Consider the following 21,248-nt stretch of genomic DNA (forward strand, 5'->3'; position numbering starts at 1 on the left):
ACCAATCTACTAATAAAAATATGTAATACCTGAAATGAACAAATTGAAACAAGATAACAATTTTATTATTTTTGTTATGCGTTCAACATTTATAATACATTGATATTTTATTTCTTTCTTTGAGCCTTTAAGAAAATTTTATTAAAAATTTAGAAATATCTTTGAATGCTAAAAAATTTATTAATTCTAATTAATTATCTATAGGATAAAACATAAGAACACATAGTGTATTCTTAGTTTCCAAAGCATTTCACATTCTTAGTCAAATGTAATTTTTGAAAAATTCGACTATACAGAAAATAAATACATTGTATATCATTTTATAAACAAGAAAGAGATTCTTTCAATAATAATACATAATGTAAGAAGTTCTTCATTAATAAAATATTTCGTTATTCTTTAATGAAACACTCTTAGAATCTGGAAATAAAAAGTTATAACATTATTTGCTAAAATATTTATTTAACTTTGATTCTCAAACGTAATCAAACAACAAAAAAAGTACCACGCAGAATCCTTATGGGAAATGGCTTCTGGCTTTTTTTGAAACTTTGCTATATAATAGTTCTTAATGTATAAATCAAAAGTGTCAATAGGCCCTTTTGATCTACACATCAAGAACTATTATATAGTAAAGTTTCAAAAAATTGAGCCGAAAGCCATTTTCCATAAGGATTCTGCGTGGTACTTTTCTACAACTCAACAAACAGTGGTAGAGCTTCCATGACAGTAAGGTTAGCTCAATCACTGCCTACGTCAAAATATTAACTATACTTACCTTTAGACAACGCGTTTTTTTTTTTTAGTCGCTTTTATCCTAATTACAATTACAATTATAATTACAATTACGATTACAATTACATTTAATTAATTAACAATTACATAATTGTAATTTGTACAATTGCATTAAGAATTACATTGTAATTGTAATTTGTAGTTGTTAATTAGATTACATTTTTGCACAACTCTGTTTCAGGATCAGTTGTTACGCCTTCCTCCGAAATTACATGTCCCAAGTATTTAACGTTTCTTTGAAAAAACACATTTTTTGGATTAATTTTTAAATTTGCTTTCCGCAATCGAGAAAATACTAAATTAAAATTTTCTAACATTTCATTAAAACTTTTTCCGAAAATAATTACATCGTCTAAGTAAACTAAACATTTTTTCGATAAAATTCCTTGTAAAACTTTTTCCATCAAACGTTTAAATGTTGCGGGAGCGTTACATAGACCAAAAGGCATTACCCCAAATTGCCAAAGCCCTCTGCCGATAGAAAAAGCCGATTTCTCTTTGTCTTCTTGACGGATTTTCAATTGCCAATAACCGCTTTTCCAATCAAGCGTAGAAAACTAAGAATTACCTGATAACTGATCCAGAATATCATCAATTCTTGGAAGAGGATAGAAATCTTTTATCGTCACAGCATTTAATTTCCGATAGTCCACACAAAACCTCAGAGTGCCATCTTTCTTTCGCACCATAACCGCTGGAGAAACCCAAGGACTTTGCGATTCCTCAATTATTCCTTGAATTCTCAGGTTTTCTCGAGAATTTTATCAACTTTCCTTATCTGAATGGGAATTCGACGGGGTACCTGTTTTATGGGGAGAGAGTCTTTCACATTGATAACATGTTCCACAATATTACAATTTCCAGCTACACCATAAGAAAACACATCTTGATAATTATTCAAAAAGTCAGTAAAAATTTTTTTCTGAGTATCCTCTTAATCAACAGAATTACTTTCAAAAAGTTCTTTTAAGATAGATGGAACTTTTCTAGAAGAATCATCAATTCGTGAGCAATAAAGAATTTCCTTACTACCAAACTTTGATTCATTAAAAGCGATATCGAAAACATTTTCCAAATTAATCATTTTAAGAAAATCGACTCCTAACAAGCATTCATCTTTAATTTCAGCTACGAACATAAAAATTATTTCAGAATATTTTCCAATTTTTATTTTTACTTTAACTTTAAATTTAACTTGAACCTTTTCTCCTGTCGGATACCTTAGATTATGGTTTTTAATACGAATCCTCTCCATATCTTTTTCTATCAATTTACTATTTAAAATTGAATTATCGGAGCCCGTATCTATCTTAAAGGAACAATTCTTTCCATTCAATTTCCCTGAATAATAAAAATTGTCATGTTCAATTCTTTTTACATTAAAATCTACCAAATGATTAATAATCGGGGCGTTATTTTTACAAGTCAAACTCGCCCCGCTTAGTTCAACTAAACCATTTCCCTTTTCATCAGGGCATTCCGAACGAAAATGATCTGTTTCCCCACAGGTCCAACACTCCTTATTTTTGGAAACAAAATTGTTTTCTCTCCATTTCGCTTTCTCTTTCTCGACACCTTTACCCTCTTTTCGCGCGTCGCTCCTCTCCCCTTTCTCAAAATTACTTTTTCCGAAATTCTTATGTTTTGAATTATAATTTGAAAAATTTTCTCTCCTCTTATCAAAATTTTCCCCCTGAATAATTTAAACCGCTTTGGCTCTCTCTATAGCCAACTTTAATGAGGTGATCCCTTTCAATTGGAGAGTCCTCACAAAATTATCGGACAGAGCCGAAATGAATTGAGCACACGCGATCTTGTCCCGCACCGAATAAAGACACTCCGGATGCTAATCGAGATAATTTCTCTATTTCAGCGCCGAAAGAGGCTAAGTCCTCCCAAAATTTTTGCTTTTTATTCGTAAAAAGAGAGTAATAATTCTGTCAAATTTTCCTTCCCAAAAAGTAATTCTAATTTCGATTTTAGCTCCTCAAAATTTAAATTTTCTAGATTCTCCACGGTTTCTAGTACCGTGCGCGCCTTTCCCCTTAAACTCGCAGCTAGAGCAATAGATTTTGTCGCGTCATCCCAATTATTCGCTCGCGCAATGAGAATAAATTGGGAGAGGAACTCTCGCAGCGGAACTTTTCCGTCAAAGGTATCGGGATTCAATTTAAAACCCATTTTTATTTGTAAATTATCCGCGGCCTGACTCGTACCAATATCCCCAAAAATTCTATTAATAGAAAGACTTAGCTGGTTCTGGTTTTCTTACGCTGCAATCCTCTCCTCAAGGCGTCGCAGCTCCTCATCTCGCTGATGCAGCAAAGCTTCATATTGAACTTGCTGCTGCAGTCGCTCCTCACGCATCTGCTGGATTTCACGCAACGCAGGTTGCAACGTATCCACCTCGGCTGAAGTCTCTCCGCTCGAAGTCGCTCGAAGTGAAGCCTGGGAACGAGTTACTCTTGGCGAATGCAGCGTAGTCATCCTCGTTGTTCCTTTCTTTTATCTCGTACGAGCCCCCAAAATGTTGCGTCCACAAGCCGACTCTGATATCTCGCTGACACGCCGCGTCTCACACACTCACGCTCACTCTCGCCCAAAATAAATACGCTCACATAGAGAACGAAAAAACTTTAATAATAAGTGTTATAGCCCGAACTATAACCAATATTAAAATTGTATTAGATCTAAGAATTTATTATAAAGCATTATAAAATATTTTACTTATAAAAGAGCGCTCTCGCCAAACGCTCGTCGCGCGAAAACGCTAACGCAGCGAGACACGCGCGAAGCACCGGAAATCGCGAGATGCAAGCGAAGACCTGCGACTTCGACTTGCTTCGCTTGCACTTAGATCAAAAACGCGTGAATATTATTAACCAATTGGAGACCTATTTCCACGGGCCTCTCCCGTTGAAAATCCAAGAACAAAAGAACATATAAGACCGTGAGTCAGCCCGCGAGAGCAGTCGCTAATAAAACTCCGAAACATCAAGATGAGAATCGCTAATAAAAGTTCGAATCATTAAAAAGAATTACTAAGAGACGTTCGCTACCTAACCACCAAATACTACGCGAATATTTAATTAGAAAAAAGGACGAGAAATAAAGTGTAAACCAAATTAAATAAAAATCGAAAGTGTATTTTCCTCCAAATCTACACTCTTCTCTGCAATATCCTGTGCGACCCGAGGATCCCCATCCTTTATTCGGCGCAACCCCAGTGCCGTTACGCGGCACACAACAGTTACTATGGAACTATAGATAGTAAGTCTTGTATTTTTAACTAGACACGGGCTCCGATATATCAATTTTAAATCCTAGAATGGTAAATTTGTTAAGAAAGAAGATTCCGATAATTAATTGTAAATTACGATATCCTACGGGAGAAGAATTTGTTGTCAAATATAAAGTTATTGTTTGGATTGAGATTGGTCAATTTTCTATGGAGTTTCCGATAGTTGCGGATATTAATGATGATTGTTTGTTGGGAGTAGATTTCTTTAAAAAATTAAATTTAGAAAGAGTTTTTGATTCTGTATTAAGGATTCCTCGACAGAAAGAATTTCAGATCTTTTTTTGTTCGCGTTTAGAGAATGTTGAGGAAAATGTTCCTCAAATTTTTAAGGAACTTTTTAAGGAGAATTCTAAAAATTTGAATTCTTTACAGAAGGAAATTTTTGCTGAATTTTTTTCAGAGTTTCAGGATATTTTCTCTGAAGATGTTGTTGCAGGAAGTTATGGGTTAGTGGAGCATGAGATCAATCTTAGTGATTCACGTGTTATCAAACAAACGCCTAAACGGATTCCAATTTCTATGAGGGAGGAAGTTGATAAGATTATAGAGGAGATGAAGGAAAAGGGTGTAATAGAAGAATCGCAAAGTCCTTCTCCGGCGGTTTTAATGAAGAAAAAGGATGGTTCAATTAGATTCTGTGTCGACTATCGTAAGTTGAATGCTGTGACAGTGAAAGATTCGTATCCATTTCCTAGAATAGATTGGATTTTGGATCAATTATCAGGTAACTCGTGGTTCTCTACTTTAGACTTAAAAAGTGATTATTGGCAAGTAAAGATTTGCCAAAAACATAAAGCAAAAACTGCATTTTCGATTGGTAACGGGTTATGGCAATTTAACGTTAAGGCATTTGGATTATGTAATGCTCCTGCTACTTTTGAAAAATTAATGGAGCGAGTTTTATATAAATTATCAAAAATTTGTCTTGTTTACCTCGAATCGAGGTCTTCGATGATGTAATAATTTTTGGAAAAAGTTTTGAGGAAATAATTAAAAATTTAAGAAAGGTTTTTCTTCGGATACGGGTAGCTAATTTAAAAATAAATCCAAAGAAATGTAATTTATTTGGAAGGAAAGTGAAATATTTAGGTCATGTCGTATCGGAGAAAGGAATTAGTACGGATCCGGAGAAGATTTCTGCAGTAAAAGAGTGGCCGGCTCCTCGAAGTAAAAAACAGGTCCGCAGTTTTCTTGGATTTTGCTCGTATTACAGGATATTTGTTAGAGGATTTTCTTCAATTGCAAAACCCTTATATATTTTAACGGAAAATCTGCCCAAATTTGAATGGACAACGCAATGTCAAGAAGCATTTGAGATTTTGAAAAAGGCTTTGATATTTTCGCCTATTCTTTCTTTCTCTAAAGAGGATGGAAAATTTATTCTAGACACGGACGCTTCTAATTCAGGAATTGGTACGGTATTATCTCAGGAACAAGGTGGAATCGAGAAAGTCATTGCTTATTTTAGTCGGTCGTTTAGTAAGACTGAGAGAAATTATTGTGACTCGAAGGGAATTGTTAGCAGTGGTGGACTCAATCAAGTCTTTCCATCATTATTTATATGGATGACAATTCTTGGTACGAACAGATCACATTTCTCTCAAATGGTTAATGTCTTTCAGGAATTTAGAAGGACAATTAGCTCGCTGGATGGAGTCTTCAACAATATGATTTTGAAGTAGCTCATCGGAAAGGTCTTTCTCATAAAAACGCAGATGGATTATCTCGTCGTCCCTGTGCTAAGGTTGAATGCAAATACTGCTCCAAGATAGAAATATTAGAGGAAGCAGAGAAAGAGAAGAGAATTGCTCGAATCACTTTAGAAGGAACTAATTTGGAAATTTGGCGAAAAGAACAATTAGAGGATCCTTGTATTGCTATTTTTATTAAAGGAAAAGAAGAAGGAAGGCGTCCACTTTGGTCTGTTGTTGCTAGGGAGAGTTCAACTAAGGTATATTGGTCATATTGGGATGCTCTTGTTTTGAAGGACGGTGTGCTTTATAAGAGATGGAAAGCACCTAATTTAAAATCAAGTGTTCTTCAAGTAATCGTTCCTCGAAGAAAAATTTCTCAGATTATAGAGGAGGCTCATAATTCCCCTTCAGGAGGGCATTTTAGTGTTAACAAAACACTAGCCAAGATTCGAAAACGTTTTTATTGGGCTTCTAGTAAATCTGATGTGGAGGAATGGTGTAGGACTTGCAAGAATTGTATTGCAAGGAAGGGTCCTTCTGGTAAAGGAAAATCTCCTCTTCAAAGTTTCAATGTGGGAGCTCCATTTGAAAGATTAGAGTTGGATATTCTTGGTCCGTTACCGGAAACTTGTTCAGGAAATAAATATTTAATAGTTATTACTGATTGTTTTTCGAAATGGGTAGAAGCTTTTCCAATGAAGAGTGTTAGAGCAAAGAAAATAGCTGAGATTTTTGTTATGCAAGTGATTTCTAGGCATAGTGTTCCTTTAGAGATACATACGGATTAGGGAAAGAATTTTGAATCAAGACTTTTCCAAGAATTGATGCAGTTGCTTGGGATAAAGAAGACGAGAACTACTCCTTTTCATCCACAATCCAATGGACAAGTTGAACGTCAGCACCGTACAATTAGTAATTATTTAGCGAAATTTATCGCTGAGAACCAAAGGGACTGGATCGTTGGATTCCGGTGTATTTGCTTGCTTATGGGACTTCTAGACATGAAACTTCTGGGATTACTCCTTCTGAATCTTATTTTGGTAGAGACTTGAGGTTACCTTTAGATTTGTTACGAGGTTGTCCTCCACAATTTAGAACTGTAGATTCGGATGAAAGTTATATTGAAGAATTGAGGAATAAGTTAAAGAAACTTCATGATGAGGTTACACGACGTTTAGAAATCAAATCTTCTTGTGCAAAATCCTATTATGATCGGAAGGCTAGGAGAATTTTTTTTTTCTATTGGGCAAAAAATCTGGTTATTTATTCCACGTAGGGAAAAGGGAAAGACTCCTAAATTACAAAACAATTGGGAGAGTCCCTTTGAAGTGATTAAACAATTAAGTGATATATTATTTTGTATTAGGAAATCGAATAAACAGAGTAGGAATAAAATTGTTCATTTAAATAGATTGGCTCCTTATGTTGAAAGACGAGAATTTTCTTAAATTATAAAATCGGAGCCCGCAACTTATTATTAAAGTTGAATAATTTTGAATTTTTAATAATGTTAAAATTTTTAATAATGTTTAATGGTTGTTTTATTTGGTTAATGTTTAATGATTGTTTTATTTGGTTAATGTTTAATAATTGTTTTATTTGGTATATTTCTTTCGCGAGAAAATTTTTGTTTAGAGAGAAAAAGGAATATTTCTTCTGAAAATTGAAGATTGAAATCTTCGCACATTGACATAATTTGTTGGATGAAGATTGCTTCACCCACGGTTTTTGATCCGTGGTTTTCCCGTGGGTCGTAGGGCGAATGCCGAGGTAGAGTTGAAGAGTTTATTTAGGAACGTTGGGTCCACGGAGGATACCCCCCCCCCTTGTCTGAAGAAAATCGAAGGACGATCGGAGGATGGAAATGTTTTTACGTCGATAGAGTATGGAACGTAGTGCGGCCCGGTAACCTGTAGCAGCAGCTCAGGATAGGGCAAGAGGTCACTTCAAGTACTCCGAGATCGACTAAGGATAGGATTGTTGGGACGACAATCCGAGAAAAAAGGGGGCAGTGTTGTGTCCCTGTATTTGCCGGCTGCCGGATATATACAGGGTGTCCCGTAAAGACCGGATCAACTCTTAAGGGTAGATTCCTGAGATCATTTTAAGACGAAAATCCTAATACCAAAATGTCGAGACTATAATAGTTTTTGAATTATAAGCATTTATAGTTAACGAATCAGACCGCCTAAAGTTGGCGCGCTCAGGGGTGACACAACGCAAAGTGCTAAAGGCGAAAACTGATTATCGCCCCTCTTTTTAATATTGATATAAAGGTTATTTATCCGAAAATAAGATTGCTTATATTGATATTTTTGTAAACGCACATTGTTTAATTATAACATTTTCTTTTTTTGAAATATTTGAAGTGGATATTTTTTACTTTTGCGTGATACATAAAACGCAAGCTATCACATGATATTTCTTTCAGAAATTTGCTATTAATTTCATATCTTACAGGCAAAACTGCAGTTATCAAATAAGTAGATATGTAGTTAGCAAATATATTTACAATTATTTAATAAAATAAGCAGCTATTATTGCTAATATCCAAATAAAACTCATTCAAATACACTTTAAACGTTTTATTAAAACAATTCGGAGAAATTAAAAACATTTAATATATTAAATTAATACATTAAATATATCTTTTAATACATTAATTTAACGAAAGCAATAAATAATTAATTAATTATACAATTAATTAATGTACATTATAATAAATGCTCAAATTGTGCACCATTCATATCAATGCACAATCATGCGCGTCGCAATAAACTTTGTTGCGCATCGTGTATAATTTCGGGAGATATGCTTGCAACAGCTTCGACAATGCGATTAAGTAATTCTTCCCGATTGTGCACTGGCTCTCTGTAAATATAATTTTTTAAGTGTCCCCAGAGAAAAAAATCAATAGGAGTTAAATCGGGTGATCTCGCTGGCCAGTTTTGTGGTCCACCGCATCCTATCCATCTATTTGGATAAGTTGCATCCAAAAAACGCCGAACATTTCCGGACGAATAAGTTGGTGCACCATCGTGTTGATATATCATATTTCTTCTAATGTGCAATGGAACATTTTCCAACAAAATCGGTAAGTCATGTTCCAAAAATTTCACCATTTACCTTAGGAGGCAGTTCAAATGGTCCAATCTGTAATAAAATAAAATATTAAAATTACTATTCTAGTCATCTTCTAAGATAATAATCTAATAAACAATTTTAATTTAATTATATTATTACATCATATTTAAAATTTTTGAAGTTTTTTATTAATTATTAATTCTACGAAAACGTAACACACATAATGCTGACAAAAATTACAAACTATCTTACTATTGTGCCCTCTAAAATACCAGCCCATAAATTTATTTTGAATCTATCCTGGAAATTGTGAATCATGTACTCGTGAGGATTATCCTCTGACCATACGTGATAATTGTGGTTATTAAAAAGACCTTCACGAATAAATAAACATTCATCGGTGAACATTATATTTTGTAGTGTTCCAGGCTGTCGCTCTTCTTGCTGCAGAATCCATGTACAAAAATGTATTCTATTTGCGTAATCCTGCGACTTCAAATGTTGCACTTTTGTGTAGTGATACGCGTGTAATCCATTTTCTTTTAATATTTTTTGAACGGTTGTTTTTGACATTCCAATTGTTCGACTCATTTCACGAATACTTGTTGTAGGATCTTCCTCTATAGCATGTAACACTTCAGCTTCATTTTCTTCATCACGGACATAAAAATATCGACCCACGTTGTCTTTTCTTATCGGTATTAATGATCCTGATGTTCGGACTCTATTTATTAAGCGAAGAAAAACATTCGGATTTGGCGCTCTACGATTCGGATACCGTTCTACGTATCTGCGAGCGGCTTCGTGTGCATTTTGATTACTCGCGCCATAAATAAGTAACATATCACAATATTCTTCCTTAGTGTAATCCATTGCTTTATTTTATTAAACGAAAAGATATTTATCTCAAATGCAAAATAGGATAGAAAACACTCGCGTGACGGTTCTTATTTGTTTATAAATAACAACTTGTAAAACAGTATAAGACATAAGGTTATATCGTACATTTATGTTACATTTTAGAGGGTACAATAGTAAGATAGTTTGTAATTTTTGTCAACATTATGTGTGTTACGTTTTCGTAGAATTAATAATTAATAAAAAAACTTCAAAAATTTTAAATATGATGTAATAATATAATTAAATTAAAATTGTTTATTAGATTATTATCTTAGAAGGTGACTAGAATAGTAATTTTAATATTTTATTTTATTACAGATTGGACCATTTGAACTGCCTCCTAAGGTAAATGGTGAAATTTTTCAAAATTTTTTGGAACATGACTTACCGATTTTGTTGGAAAATGTTCCATTGCACATTAGAAGAAATATGATATATCAACACGATGGTGCACCAACTTATTCGTCCGGAAATGTTCGGCGTTTTTTGGATGCAACTTATCCAAATAGTCTTATAGAGCCGAACGCGGATGTCGGTGCGTTGGTTTTTTTGCGAAATTAATTTTCGCTGCAACCATTAATTGTGCACGGGGCACGAATATTTTCTTGGTATACTGCCAAGACTTAAATTTGGAATTCTTACTTAATTCCTGTGTTCCCCTCTGACCTCCCTAAAGAATTGTGCGAGAAAAACGCCGGCTGAGAGATGGCGTTATTTAGAATTAGTTATTATTTACAAGCAAAGAGAAAAGTATAGAATCGAAGGGTCTGAATAGCTCAGTTGGTGAGAGCAGTCGCCCGGCAAGCGAAAGGTCTCGGGTTCGATTCCCGATTCAGCGATTTTCGGATCTATATTTTTCTCGCACAATTCTTTAAGGGGGTCAGAGGGGAACACAGGAATTAAGTAAGAAGTCCATATTTAAGTCTTGGCAGTATACCAAGAAAATATTCGTGCCCCGTGCACAATTAATGGTTGCAGCGAAAATTAATTTCGCAAAAAAACCAACGCACCGACATCCGCGTTCGGCTCTATAAGCCTATATATATATATATTATTTATATTTGATATTGAGAGCCTTACAAATTTCTTAATGTTTATCCAAATAGATGGATAGGACGCGGTGGACCACAAAACTGACCAGCGAGATCACCCGATTTAACTCCTATTGATTTTTTTCTCTGGGGAGAAAACCTAAAAAATTATATTTACAGAGAGCGAGTGCGCAATCGGGAAGAATTACTTAATCGCATTGTCGAAGCTGTTGCAAGCATATCTCCCGAAATTATACAAAATGCGCAACAACGTTTATTGCGACGCGCAAGATTGTGCATTGATACGAATGGTGCACAATTTGAGCATTTATTATAATGTACATTAATTAATTGTATAATTAATTAATTAATTATTTATTGCTTTTGTTAAATTAATGTATTAAAAGATATATTTAATGTATTAATTTAATATATTAAATGTTTTTAATTTCTCCGAATTGTTTAATAAAACGTTTAAAGTGTATTTGAATGAGTTTTATTTGGATATTAGCAATAATAGCTGCTTATTTTATTAAATAATTGTAAATACATTTGCTAACTATATATCTACTTATTTGATAACTACAGTTTTGCCTGTAAGATATGAAATTAATAGCAAATTTCTGAAAGAAATATCATGTGATAGCTTGCGTTTTATGTAACACGCAAAAGTAAAAAATATCCACTTCAAATATTTAAAAAAAAGAAAATGTTATAATTAAACAATGTGCGTTTACAAAAATATCAATATAAGCAATCTTATTTTCGGATAAATAACCTTTATATCAATATTAAAAAGAGGGGCGATAATCAGTTTTCGCCTTTAGCACTTTGCGTTGTGTCACCCCTGAGCGCGCCAACTTTAGGCGGTCTGATTCGTTAACTATAAATGCTTATAATTCAAAAACTATTATAGTCTCGACATTTTGGTATTAGGATTTTCGTCTTAAAATGATCTCAGGAATCTATTCTTAAGAATTGATCCGGTCTTTATGGGACACCCTGTATATATTTTCTGGCGAAAAGTTTGGCAAGGAAGAAAGTCATCTCCGAGCGCGTCACTAAGGGGTTGTTGATAGAAACAAAAAGGGGTTGCAGAGTTTTGGGTCGGCCGTTATCACGCGCGGACGTGTTCGTTACGGTTAGATGCATATCTTGTTGTTCTGTTGTTATCTTGTATTACTTTATGTGTTACTGTTATTAAACTTCTTTCGTGTTTTACGTGAGCGTCTATTTCGCGGCGCGAGTGTGGGAGAGTGCGTGTTACGTGGTGCGACCTTCGAGAACTCACGCAGTCGGCCCGTGAGCGCAACAATATATATCAGGAGACGCGGTAGCGTCTCGCTAAGTTATCTTTCGTTGTCTTTTTCTTTGTTCCTCGAGAAACGCTACTGTGTATCTTTTACCGGAACAAGAACGATTTTGGGCATATCTAAAATAATAAAATTAAATATTTCCTAAATCAAATCTTTTTTTTTGAAAAATGACTATATCGATCGAAAGCGAAAATTTTTCTCTTTAAAATGAGACCAGAACCATAGTGCTAGCTGCTCTAGTTCCAGAGATATTGATTTTTAAAATAATTTTTCGGCTGAAAATGTGTCCTTCAGATTCGTCGTCGGATTTGTCCAAGTTCACGAAAAGGCCGCTAGATGTCGTGCAGCCACCATCTTGTCCGAGATGGGTGACCGTCAATGCTTTCCGTTGCTTAACCGTTGTGATCGGACGAGAACCAGATAGTTGAAAAAAGAGTAGGGGGAGAAATAGAGAGGGGCATAAAAAGAAAATTATGCGAAGGGGTTGAAGGAGAAATTTTTTTAAAAACCACCTTTTAATTGCAAAAATTTTTTAAAAGTACCCTATAAGGGTGAAATTGAACAACTCGGAAATGGTACGGAGTAAAAATATGGGACCCACCCCGTTAGTCGATGCTCCTGGGGGGACTATATATAATTTACGTAATAGTAAAAATTTGAAAAAAACCACCCACTAGGGGTGAAATTAAATAACTCGGAAATGGTGCGGAGTAAAAATATGGGATTCATGCCGTTAGTTGATGCTCCTGGGGGGACTAATTTATGTAATATTTGAAATTTTTAAAAACTATCCCCTAAGGGTAAAAATAAATATTCTCTTTGCAAAAATATGTGAAATCCGAAAAAGACATCACAGATGTAAAAAAAAGAACGCTAAGTTTATCTTTCGCAAAAAATCTCTTTATTAAAATTAGTCGTCTTCAATAATATTATATTCTCAAAAAAATTAACTTTACAAAAATCACCACATCAAAAATATATTTTTTCAAAAATTATATTTTTATTAATTATATTAGCCGAAATAGTACTTTATTATCATCAGAAATAGTCTTCTCAAAAATTATATTTAGCAAAAGTAGTACTTTACAAAAATTGTCGAAAAATATTACTTATTCAAAAATTATATTTTTATAAATTATATTAGGCAAAATATATTTTAAATAGTACTTTATTATCATCAAAAATAATCTTATCAAAAATTATATCTCTAGTTAAAATTATTTTTTATAAAAATTAATCATTATTGAAAACATTACATTCTCAAAAATTATATATAAAAAAATACCTTAACAATATTATCTTGTTAAAGCTTATAGCCATCAATCAAAAATATTTTCTTAAAAATTATATTTATAAATTTTATTATATCTTTATTAATAACACGAAAAAAGGCTTAAATTATTAGCATCAAAAAGTAGTGAAATAAAGAAATCACGCTAAGTAAATTTAAAAAGCTATAATATATTAATAACACGAGAAAAAAGGTTAAAATATTAACATCAAAATATAGTGAAATAAAAAAATCGCGCTAAATAAATTTAGGATAATATAATGTTTAATAGGGTAGTTAAATTAATCGACCACACTAGCCAATGAATTTGTCTAAGCTATGACTTTATCGACCATATGGTTGTGGTCTTTATAAAGTACAACTTGAAATTATTAATTACAAATTTTTCTTAAGTGAGAAAAATATTGGTCCGAAAGTCGCTGAATCAGGAATTGAACCCGAATCTTTCGCTTGCCGGGCGACTGCTCTTACCTCTAAGCTATTCAGACCCCTCGAAACAATACTTTTCTCTTTTTGCTTTTATATAGTTATTTGTAAATAACGCCTTGTATATCCGCCGGCGTATACTAAACAGTTGGAAAATCATCTATACGGGTAGGCTCCATGATTAGGTCCAGGAGCAAATTTAAATATGTTTTTTATTTTTTATATATCGCTAGTAAATTAATCAACAGGGTAGTTAAATTAATACTCGGGTTCGATTCCCGATTCAGCGACTTTCGGACCAATATTTTTCTCACTTAAGAAAAATTTGTAATTAATAATTTCAAGTTGTACTTTATAAAGACCACAACCATATGGTCGATAAAGTCATAGCTTAGACAAATTCATTGGCTAGTGTGGTCGATTAATTTAACTACCCTGTTTATTAATTTACTAGCGATATATAAAAAATAAAAAACATAATGTTTAATATTCAGATGAATTTTCTATAATCATAAAAATACATATTATATTGTATTATAAATGTGAAATTATTTCAATTATATAATTTCAAATATATAATTTCAAAATGTATATATTGTTGCGTCTCCCTGGACGCCTCTTGCAATCCTCCCGAGATATCTCACTCACACAAGCACTCTCACTCGCGCGCGAAATAAATCAAGACACGGTTGTGAACAGATTGGTGTTTAATGGAGTGACGACCCTTTGAGATACAAAAAGAAGAAGTACAATTAATATTGGGAAATTAGTCAGAGGTCTCGTAACGTCAAAACAGTATGACAACTAGACCAAGACTGACATGGCGAAGGAAAACAAAAGTAACCCGGGGGTTGTTTATCAACAACCCTCTTGACGACGATCTCCCGGAAACGTATAGGGGATGATCTTGAAATGTAGATCTGAGAATGAGGATGCAGATCCGAAGGGGCGCAACAATATACATATATATAACATATAATAAAATTGATTATTTATATCACTAAATAAATATAAATAATTATTTAATTAACTTAAACTTAAGCGTACATATGTAGAATTATTATATATTTTAAAAATATTTACATATATACATACATGTATATAATTTTCAAAATATTTATATACATACATATATACCTATAATAAAATTAATTGTTTATATTTCTAAATAATTATGTAATTCAAATATACTCAAACGTATTTTTAAAAAAAAGAAATACAAGGCACAAAAGATTAAATTTAGAATATTAAAAATTTTAAAGTTAAAAAAAAATAAAAATTAAAGAATTAAAGTTAAAAAAATAAAAAAAATTTTTCTTTTCCGTGCGCGGCAAATTTATACGTGCGATATATATGTTTAATTGAGGCGTGCGATATGTGTGTAAAATAGAGGCATGCGATATATATGTGTTAAATATAGGCGTGCGATATAAATAAAATTAGGACATGCGATATATGTGTAAAATGGAGGCGTGCGATAAATCTAATGTAGAGGCGTGCGACGAATAAAATAGAGGCGTGCGATAAATATAATGTAGAGGCGTGCGATAAATAGACATGCGATTTATATAAAATAGAGGCGTGCGATGTATAATATAAAGGCGTGCGATAAATAGACATGCAATATATGTAAAATGGAAGCGTTCGATAAATAAAGGCGTGCGACAAATACAATGTAGAGGCGTGCGATATATGTATACGAGATGTAATCTTATATTGTATACATTGTCTTCAACTGGGCTATCTCGTCGCGATATTGCCTGTTGAAGATTGGCGAGCCTAGTCCGCGGCTCAGTTCGCGCAACCTCAACTGCATGCCTCGGATCGTTGTCTTGCCGAACAGTTGTGGCTCCGACCGGCAAAGCTGGGCCCAAACACCCAGACTCTTGACGCTGCGCGCCTCTATCGCCCGTGCAATCAGGGCTTCGTCGTGGATGTCGCGAAAGATGATGCCACGCATGACTCGCTTGGCCGGTCTCCTCGACGTTTTTTCGGTGGCGGCTGCGACCGCGACCGAAGCGTCGTCGGACGCTTCCGAGTGATGTCCACGAGGTCGACGTGCCCGGTACGGCGGCGGCCGGCTCCTCGACGCGCGGCACTTTTGGCGGAATCGGCGTTATAACGGTCTGCGAGAGCCGGCGCAATACAATATGCAGACTGCGGCCGAGGCGACGGCGGCGGCGACGATGTCGTAGGACGCGCGGACACAGGCGACGTTGACGATGACGAGGACGAGGACGACGGCACGACGGCACGCCTGCGAGGTTGCGCGAACAACAAGGTCGATTTCTGTTGCGCGGACGACTGCGACGACGGCGGCAAGTGGATGGTGGACCTCGTGCGGCAGCGAATAAATGGCGCCTCGTCCGACGAGGACGAAGAGGACGAGGAGGTAGAGCCTCGTGTTTCTTCTCCTCCCTCACCTCCTTGTTCCACCGCCTCCTCCTCCGCCTTTTTCTCCTCCGCCTCCTTCTCCTCCTCCTCCACCGCCTCCTTCTCCTCTTCCTCCTCCGCCTCCTTCTCCTTCTCCTCCTCCGCCTCCTCCTCCTCCACCTCCTCCTTCTCCGCCTTCTCCTCCGCCTCCTTCTCCTCCTCCTCCCTCTCCTCTTCCTCGTCGTCTTCGTCGCTCGCGTCATCCCTCCGAAAGGCGAATCGTGCCAGGCGCATCTCGCGACATGCGATCGCCACCGTTAGACCACGGCGACGATCGCCCGGTTGTTGGTACTCGTACTCGTCGTCGTCGTTGTCCTCGTCGTCGTCGTCGTCGTGGTGGCGGCGGCGGTCGTGGTGGTGTTGGACCACCACCCAATGATTGGATTGCGCCACTTTTGAGAAGAATCTCATTGGAAATATATCTATCCGCTCGACGATGCGGCGCAAGCGACGTTTCAGGTGTCTCGGATTATGTGCGAGACTCGCGCGTACGATCTCCGCGATCGTCGTGCTAGGTCGGAGGTAGATCGCGCGTTTCACGACTCGGGCGTCCACCGAGCGGATGATTTTAATCTGGCACTCTCTGTGCGTGCGACGCTCGTACTCTTGTATAAAATATTCTAAGCCGAAGCACCGGTTGTAATTATCGGCCAACTCCTCCACCAATCTGGCCCGGTCGATCGCGTCGCGCGCGTTCTTCGTATGAAAGCAGAAGGTGTACGCCCAGCTGCCGATACACATGAGAATGTAGCGCGCCGCGTGTTCCGGCGCGTTGTATATGGCGGGCATCGTTAATTTGACTTTAGCCACCTCACGTACGGCCTTTACAACGTCGTCGGGAAGACGGGACGCGTACGTGGTGGACATGAACGCGTCCGCCTCGTTGCTCTCCCCGACGTTGGACGCGGCCGTGATCGCGTTGATTGTTTTAAGGCGTACTACGCCGTCACGCGCGGCGTTGGCCTCGCTGCCGCCTACAAATGCGTTACGCATTAGCGCGTATTTGTAAATACGGTTGCGCCCGTGCCCAAAGTAAAGTACTCGAAACTCGGCTCTCGCGGCGCGCGCCATCTCGTGGCTCGGGAGCCAAGCGTGCCGCGGAGGACACAAGCTGTCCGGATCGTACGCGGGCCGCAGGAAATCGACGTCCGCGCCGATGCTACGTGCAACGTGGCGCGGCCACTCGGCCGATAATCTTACGATAAGTCTCCTCTTTAGGAGCATCTCGGTGATTATCGTAGCGTTACCCTCAGAGAATAGTTGCAGGCGACGTATGGAATCGCCGATGTCACGCGTCGTCGCGTCGAGGATAACGACTTCCTCGATACGGAGGAATTGGCCGCGCCACACGTAATTGCGCACGAACAACAGCGTCTCGCGCAGATATTGGCGCGTCGATTCCCGCATTTCTATCATGCGTCTCGTGTTAGCTTCCTCCTCGGCGGGCGCCAAAGTTACGTAGCCGCGCGCTACTAAGTATGACGACAAGTAGGCCGTGTCTATTATTCGCGCCATTTTCGCCGCCGAATTGTATAATTGCGCGAATGTTATCGCGTGCGAGGCGTGCCGTTTGAAATACCCGTAATCGGTAAGGAAGCCCGACCTGTAGCGCTCCAATCACCCTTGTTGGCTGCCGCCGCCGATAAAGATCGAATTGTGATACATCGCGGACAGGGACTCGCGCTCCCTCAGTCCTCCGCTAAGTTTTATAAATAGCGCGCCTCTGCCGCTGCCGTCCCGCCGATCTTTAATGGACATTACGTCCCCACGATGTATCTGCACTACGTCTAGCTCTTTATGGTCCAAGCGGACTATGTGCCGTAATAGATTTTCCGTCGTGCCCCTCGTCACGCGCATGCCGTGTTGGGCGATGTAGAAACGCGCGTAAGCGATCCCGCAATCTCTTTCGAGATCCACCTCTTCGAGCATTACGCGGCGCAAGTTTCCCGCGAAAGCCTTAAAATCGTCCCTAAAAACTTCGTATGAGCTGTCGGTGTTATGCCTGGCGTACTTTAGGCCGCCGCGCGCCGTCTCGTTGGACCTGTCCAAAGTACCGGTCGCTCGGAATACGACATGGCGCATGAAAGCCGCGCAACAAGCTTTCGTCTCTCGTCTCGGTCGCACGTCTGGGAACGTTGCGCAGAAACACTCCGCCCTCGTCTAGCTGCATTAAGAGAAATAAATATCGCCCGTCTAATGTGCCCAAATTGGCTTCGATCCAATTTCGGCCAGGACGGGCGTCTTCTTTTTCTAATCGGGCCCTACGGCCGCAGCCTTGGAATCTTGGCCGTGCCTCCAAGTACCGTGTAAACTTTTCGTTCAGGCACTGAGCGATCCCCCTTGGGGGTGGAGGGAGCACCAGCCTCGATGGCGGGGGGCCCCGGCTCGAGCGGGAATACTCGAGCCGTGACCCCACCCCCCAAACTCTTTGGGGGGGCGCGACGTGGGATCGGTGGGTCCCGCGTCGCAACCGCGAAGTCCGCACGAAGGCGGAGAGGAGGGTCACTCCCGTAACCCTCCTCCGAGAAGGAAAAGGCGGGGGGGGGTGCGGAGTAGACATGGGGTCCCAACATCCTCCACCTAAACGCCCGAGAAGACACCCGCAGTGTTTTTAGTGCGGTAACCTTTCGTGCCTTATCACGGGGAAAACTTCGGTTCTCCCTGAGATAGGGGAAAGGAGTCCCACATAACCCTCGCCCTCCACCCGGGGGGCGAGGGCACCTCAAACAATAAGAGGTTTTCACTGCGAGAAAAAAAAGGCACTGAGCGATATACGGTATAGTGTAAAACGTGCAGGCGACCTTGCACCTAAATGCGCGCAACGAGGTGGCGCATATAATGAAAGAGTCACCCGTGACTCTAACGCGGCCTCGGTGTCGTCGTCGTTGTCGTCGTCGTCGTCCGGGTGGCGGCGAACCAGATCCGTCTCGCGAATCGATCGCGGATCTAAAGCCTCAAGGATACGCCTCCCGTCCCCAAGGTAGCTGAAACAAAAAAGAAAAATAGATTAGTTTATGAGAAACACGCGCACACAAACACACACACACACGCAAACATGGAAATAGCTGCGACGAGAAGAATGCCAACGGAAACTTACCGACCACCCATCTCCTCCTCCTCTTCGAAAGAAGAAATGTATTGGTTGCGTTGAAAAGCCATATTCATATTGATTGTAGTCTAAAGACGGTTCGCCCATCTTTTTGACTTTAGCCACCTTACGTACGGCCTTTACGACGTCATCGAGAAGACGTGACGCGTACGCGGTAGACACGAACGCGTCCGCCTCGTCGCTCTCCCCGACGTTGGATGCGGCCGTGATCGCGTCGATTGTTTAAATACGGACGACGCCGTCGCGCGTGGCGTTGGCCTCGCTGCCGCCGACGAAGCAGTTGCGCATTAATCCGTAATTGTATACGCGGCTGCACTCGTGGGCGAAATATAAGATACGGAATTCCGCTCTCGCCGCGCGCGCCATCATATGATTCGGCGTCCAGGCGTGCCGCGCGGGACAGAAACGGCCGATGCGTGGGCACGCCACAAATATTCCACGTCCGCGCCGATCGAACGCTCCACGTGGTGGGACCAGTTGGCCGAGAATCGTATCACGAGGCGTTTCTTCAGCAGCATCCGCGTAATTATGCACAGCTGTTCGTCGGCAAACAGGCCGAGGCGATTTATCGCGTCGACGATGCTGGCGGTACGCGTGCGATCCAACGTCACAACCTCTTCTATCCTAAGAGATTGGCCGCGCCACATATAATTGCGACCGAATGATAATATGTCGCGCAGATACTGGCGCGTTGACTCGCCCAGCTCGCGCAGGGAGACCGCCTACGTCGCGTGGGCGGTCTCTCTTGGCCGGCGGGCGTCGAGGCGTAGCCGCGCGCGATTAAAAACGAGGCCAGGTAGGTCGTGTCCGACGACCGCGCCATCTTGGCAGCCGAATTATAAGCCTGCGAGAATGTTATGACGTGCGAGGCGTGCGCGGGCGAGGCGTGTCGTTTAAAGTAGCCACAATTCTCGAGGAAACCCGCTTTGTACCTCTCGAGGCGGCCCCTCTGGCTACCGCCGCCGATAAATATCGATCGATGGAACAGGGCCGACAACGATTCGCGCTCCTTCAACCCGCCCGAGAGTTTAATAAGAAGCGCGCCGCTACCGCTGCCGTCTTCGCGGTCATTAACGCGCAAAACATCGCCACGGTACATCTGCAGCATGTCTATGTGCCGGCTGTTGAGGTGGGCGATGCGTTGCAGCAACGCGCCAGCCGGGCCCCTAGCAATGCGCATCCCATGTTGGGCCGCGTAAAATAGCGCGTACGCGATCCCGCACACCGCGCGTAAATCTATGCTCTCCATAACGCAACGCCTGTTTTTCGCGAAAGCGTCATAGTTGAACCGGAACACGTCGTAGGAGTCGTCTACGTCGTGCCGGGCGTAGCGGATTCCGCCGCGCGCCGTCTCGCTACTCCGGTCGATCGCGCTTGCCGCGCGTAAAACCACCTCCCGCACGAATGCGGTGCCGCACGCGCGCAAGTGCCCGTCCTCAACGTCGGTCGCGCGTCTCGGCACGTTGCGCAAAAACGCGCCGCCCTCGTCCATTTGAAAAACCATGAAGATTTAACGTGGAGCATCGCCAATTTAATTTCGGCCCAACGTCGGTCCGGGCGAGCGTCTCCATCCTCTAATCTGGTCCTACGGCCGCGGCCTTGAAATCTTGGCCGTGCCTCCAAGTATCGCGTCAACTTTTCGTTGAGGCACGGAGCGATGTACGGCCTGGTATATGTCGTGCACGATATCTCACACGTGAATGCTTCGAACGAGGTGGCGCATATTAAATTCGAGTCCACGTCTCCCTCGACTCGCACGCATCTATGGTCGTCCTCGTCGTCGTCGTCGTCGTCCGGGTGGCGGCTGACCAGATCCGTCTCGCGGATCGGTCGTGGATTTAAGTCCTCAAGGATTCGGCTCCCGTCCC

Source organism: Prenolepis imparis, unplaced genomic scaffold (genome assembly GCF_030444845.1).
Source record: "Prenolepis imparis isolate NDT839.2.m4 unplaced genomic scaffold, iyPreImpa1.0 SCAF_10, whole genome shotgun sequence".
Taxonomy (NCBI): Eukaryota; Metazoa; Arthropoda; class Insecta; order Hymenoptera; family Formicidae; genus Prenolepis; species Prenolepis imparis.